Source organism: Amphiura filiformis, chromosome 3 (genome assembly GCF_039555335.1).
Source record: "Amphiura filiformis chromosome 3, Afil_fr2py, whole genome shotgun sequence".
Taxonomy (NCBI): Eukaryota; Metazoa; Echinodermata; class Ophiuroidea; order Amphilepidida; family Amphiuridae; genus Amphiura; species Amphiura filiformis.
This window is the reverse complement of record NC_092630.1, coordinates 37,720,688-37,726,755: the sequence shown is the minus strand read 5'-3', so window position 1 is coordinate 37,726,755 and position 6,068 is coordinate 37,720,688.

Below are 6,068 nucleotides of genomic sequence, written 5' to 3'. Positions count from 1 at the left end.
GCATTTTTGCTTGATTTCTGACAATTTCAGTCACAAAATTCAAAGACTTGGCACAATTAAGTCTAAGCAATCATGATCAAAATTTGTAATATAGGCTGTGAGTTTGCTCTTAAAAAACTTATGTTAATTTGATAATTGCTTGTATAAAAGATATAAGAATGCATTACCTGAAATTAGTCTTAGTACAAATCTTTGGGCTTGATTGTCACAGCATACCAAAACAAAAAAAATGCATGTTTTTGGCCCTTATTTCCAAAAATTGGACACATATTAAAATTTGACTTTTATAGCCAGTTAGAAATAACTAAAGGGTTAGGATTTAGCTGTTTTATTTGGCAAAGCAGGATAATATTTTTTTTAATCCCCAAAATTTATAGTGTTGTATTTTTCTGGAATGGGGTAGTAGATGTTGATCCACAAGCCTCACCACACTTTACGGATGTGTCAGAACACCTCTGGGTACTAGGTTGGTATGGTTATCCATGCAGGGAACAATGTTCATCATACTATGATTTACTCTTATATGTGACGTTATCAAGCAAAATCAGTCGGAAGTCGGAAATATTGATTTTGAGATATAGCCAAACAAAGGAAGTATTTCCTTCTGTTTCCTATTGTTTTGGAAACTCTTTAACTGCTCACATCTTTTGAACTAATTGTCTAAATTCAATGGGGTTTTCTGCAAAATGTAGTTTACCATGAGCAGTTGTTGCACCATGGGGGGGGCATCCCCGATAACAAATTGGGAAGATTGCCACTTTTTAGGCCAGAAAATAACAAATTTTAGCTTATTAGAGTTTTCTGTCCTACATATTTCTCCCGATAAAAATCTTGTGCTGTTACTGAGCATGAGTAGAGTGAATGAGTACAAAAGGTTCTTGTATAAATATTATACATCGTGTTCCATTTCCTCGCGCTGAGAGGGAGTGAACAAAGCGGTGTCCGAGGGCACAGAACTGGTGGATTTTGTAACGTCAGAGAGGGCCTATCACAGTCCCCTCTGCACTGAACAAGTGCTAATACATCAGAGCTTGAAAATGAACTATGCAGACATCGGTATTGGCTAAATGAGTATATAGGGCTGAATGCAGTACTTAGTGGAATACTGTGAACATCGTTGATGTGAACATCATGTTATACTGCCATGTAACCTATAGTATACTCAACAAGACTTGTTTGCTGTTGTCAAGTGCACTTAGTGTATCTGTGAATTTATCCCTAAGCTCAAGTTTGTACTTTATTGATGTGCCCATTAACAACAATTCTATTACCTCCACGACCCATTATTCAAAATCGCGCACTGTGATTTGTTGAAACACGTCACGTGAGAGCCCATTATTCTGCAATAATGGGTCAAGCACCGTAATACATTCTACGCACAGCATTACGCTTGGTTACGCGTGCAATATTTCCGCGATACTCGCTGTCACTTACGCGTACGCGCTCCACCTTGAAGTAAACAACTTAAAATGTTTGTTCCAAAAATGATATTTTCTCTTTAAAACGCACTATTTTCTGGTAATAGAATAGAAATAAAGGGTGCAGCATTATCCTTTACATCAAATAATGTGTCCTCGGCAGTAAAGCGTTTAAATAATGGGTTCGGCTCGCCTCACCCATTATTTACGTTTTACTGCCTCGACATTATTATTTCTTAATCAATTAATTTAGCATATTGCTAAATGAGAATAAGGTACATGTATATGGGAAGCTGTCACTGAGGGAGGGCGGGCACTCAAGTTTCAGTGTACACATGCACGACTAGAACTTATCAAAACCTATCCCAATAGATGAGTCAATTGAAGTACCAAAATGGGCGCACCTAGACAAAAATGTAAAACCAATATTTTTGCTTGCTAGTGACTCTAAAACACCCACCTGAACAACACATCCAAAAAGGACACAGGGGAAAAAAATGTTAATTTGCATAAATCCAAAATGGCCACTAATGTAGGCCTCAAATTTCAAAATTTGAGCCCTGCATTTAGCGGCCATTTTGAATAGATACAAATTAACCATTTTTCCCATCCTTTTTTCAGGAGGGTGTTCAGAGTCACTAGGAAGCAAAAACATTGGTGTTCCATTTTTGTCTTGCTCATACATAAATTGACTCGTCTATGCATTTGCCCTCTTTAGCAAAAAGCACACCTAAACCTTGTGAGGTTTTTACAAAAAAACACACCTAAACCAGAATTTTGTGAGGTTTTACAAAAACGTTACTCCCTAAACAGCTAGGATTGTATCTGAAGGTGCCCCATCCAGGATTTTACCACCTTGACATGTTTTTGATCAAATACACCCCTTATTACATGTTTTTTAAATAATATGTTTGGGTGATGGTCCTGATGCAAATCAGAAAACACAAACACACTTAGTAGAATCACTAAAATGACCTCTAAGCACATCAACTATAAGTTAAAAACAATCCTTTTTTCTAGAAAATGACCTTTAATATGTCGACTTGTCTATAGTCAAGACTCCGCTGATGGCTCTCCTACACATGATCTGTGTTAATTATCTGAAAAGGGCCCCTTTTTAATTTTACTGGTCATGCAACACTGTGAAACTTGAGTTCCCCTCTTCAGTTATGGTGACCAACTTGGAATTTTTTAAACTCTGCTTGTTCCACTGGGATGTTTTAGGACATGCATTCCAAATTGTACTTGTTTTTTGAATAGCCAAATTTTACACACAGAAATGATTACATACAGATACAGATTTCTTCAAAATAGACACAGCTTTTATTACTAAAATTTTCTTGGTGCTAAATATACAAAAAGAACTGTTTTAAAGCTGATTTTGGATATATTAACAAAAATGACAATGACAGACACTGAAGCATATATTAATGTAGGTTTTGAATATTTTCTTAGGCTCAATAATGTCAAAACATTAATTTGTAGCATTTGGATTGAGACAAAATTCATGCTGTGCAGTGCAAATTATACACATTCCGTCCAGAACTTGTTGGACAACTAAAAGCACTGCTATTTAATTACTTTTATCACATAATTATATGTATTGCTTTATATTGTCAATGGATGCAAAGGGGACCTAAATTACTGGTTTGAGTCTCACGACTGTCTAACTCAGGGTGTCTTAATTTTTACGATATTTATTTTTTCAAACACGGAAGGGTAGAGACAGAATCAACTGTAAATTGAAATATATTAATGTTTTCAGATTACTCATCTGGTTATGTTGGAGTCCGGCCACTAGCGCAGATGTAATGTGTGATTTGTACTGTATATCTTGACATTACATTAATATAAAATAGCTATGGTATCACTTACTAATTGTCTAATGCAAAGTTACTTTGTAACCTATAAATCTATTCCTAACTAACAAATCTATTCCATGATATTATCATTTCAACCAGAAAAAGGTGGTTTTATCAATGTAGTACACATTAGTCAAGCTTTAACTTAGCTGAATATTTTTAAGGCATACAAATTATTTCTTTGAAATTTTACACACAAAATTTCAGCTTGATATATATAATTGTTTTAATAAGTAAACTACCGTATTTCGTCAAATAGTCGCCCCCCTCAAATAAACGCCCCCACCCCTTTTTTCAACCAAGATGTTTCAAAAATGCCGATATTTCCATGCTATCTTGTGTAGTAAGCTTACCAAGTTGCGCAAATGGTCAATAATTGGCGAAAATCTGGATCAGAAACCCGGAAGTGAACCAAAAGTCAGTGTCAAAAGTTCATAGTTCGTCATTTTAGCGTGACTTTTAAGCTTACCTAATGATTTTAACGGGAATTGTCGTGCTAAAAATGACCTCTAATAAATGCCCCCCCCCTTGGGAAAATGTAACGCCCCCGGGGGCGTTTATTTGATGAAATACGGTAATTCAAGAATACACAAAAGTATACTTCAGCTAAGGCACATATTTCAAGATCAAAATGTAAACTTAATACATTCATATTCCAAGTACAAAATCTGTACATACAGTAAAACTCTACTTAATTTTCTAATCATATTCATAGTAACATTGGCAATACATAGACATGCACAAAATGTGTCTCAGTGTCTGTACATGTGGATCAAATAAACTTCTTTTTACAAAAGATATTTCCAAATGTTACTATAATATTGGTTAATGGCAGGTCAAATATGAATATTCTTTAAAAGAATAATTAATAAACAGTACTGTATAAATTTCTTAAGCACATTGTCACTACTTAATTGGGCTATTCCAGTTGAAATTCATACACTTCCTATAAGACATGTCCACCAACTCTTGATTTCAATGCCTGCTTGTTTGTGTTGCGAGTGTAAAGGAACTTTATCAATAAAAAGGCCTATTCAGTAGTATGCAGAGAAGATGTAAAAGATATTGCAATTTCATGTAATATTTCATATTTTGTCTTTAATATACAGCATTCAGCTTAACCACTAGTAGCAGAGATGCCAATCCTCCGATTTTAATCGGAATTCCGATTTTTTTGTATTTTTCCCAAAAAAATCAGATTTTCTAAAAAAAAAAAATAAACAATTTTTTTTTTTTTTTTTAATTTTCAAAAAATATCTTTGGCCAAAAAGCAAGTTATAGGCCCTAAATTACTTGTTATTCAGGTTGAAACCATAGAAATACTGCTACTTAAAAAGAAATTGCCAATTTTATTTTACAAAGTTGGATAAAGTTGTACATTTTGATTACTTTTGCTTCTATTGAACAGTCAGGAACACATTGAATTAGTATACATTGCTAGCTGTTCAGTAGAAGGAAAAGTAATTAAAATGTACAACTTTATCCAACTTTGTAAACATAAATTGGCAATTTTTTTTAAGTAGCAGTATTTCTATGGTTTCCAACATTAAATAACAAGTAATTTAGGGCATATAACTTGCTTTTTTGGCCAAAAATATTTTTTGAAAATTTAACAAAAAAATAGGGGGGTCAAAATTTGATGAATCATCGTTTTTTTTTTTTTTTTTATATATATCCATTTCAGCCATGTAGGCTATGTTATTAGGCCAAAAAAATACTTTGGAGAATGTCTCTCATGTACAAAAGTATAGGAAACTGAACATTTAAAACCACTTTTTTGGGATGAAGGAAGCATTTTTTCAAAAGTCTAAAACAGTTTTTTATGTTAGAAATGGCCTTTTGGGGTGCTAATTCTGCTAAAATTGCCTGGGCCTAGGTACCTAATTTGCATATTTTATGGTATAATTTTGAGAAAACAAGCCTTGAAGAATATTACATGTATAATAGATAGTCTTCAAGGCTTGTTATCTAGGCTTGTTTTCTCAAAATAACCTTATTTTTTAATCCATTTGAATGTAATTTTACCCTCAGAAATGGTGTCTCCTGCAGTGTAAAATGTGTACAAACCCTCTGGCTTCAAGGGGCTTCGCCCCCTCGACCCCCACCGGGGCTTTGCCCCTGGACCCCACCAGGGGCCCTTAAGCGGGCCCCTGGACCCCCGGCCGTGAGGGCGACACTTCGGTCGCTTCGCTCCCTACGTTCGCAACTTTCAGATTTTTTTTTCATAACCCATTGGCATCTCTGTAGTAGGCTATGTTAGCATATCTATGCTTGTAAAAAAGGTAAAAAACAAGAATTGTGATGATTTTGCAAATGAGCAAATCGATGAATAAGCAGGGACGGATTTAAGCAGTGGCCCGGGCCAGTGGATTTTGCGTCGGGCCAGTAAACTTCCAACAACGCTGGCCCGGCGGGCCACTAGATTTTTGAGCCAACACATATGGGACAAGATATAATCAGTCATGGACATATTATTTACACAGTTTCTGCTCCGCCTGTCACCTGTAATTTATATCTTTATTCAATGATTTTTCCTATATTTATATTCTTATTCTTGCATTGCTAGCAAGTTGGAAATATACATCCGTTCTTACAGCCATAGTAGGCTTACATAGCCTACTACTACCGGTACGAATTGCATTTTTAAAACAAGGAATGTCCTTCTGATATCAAATAATTTTTTGAAATTCGTGATATAATACACATTTTATGGCAAATGATTAAAAATTGATATAGATTTTTTCCCCAAAACACCAAAAAATTAGGTTTTTTTTTTTTTTTTGCAGTA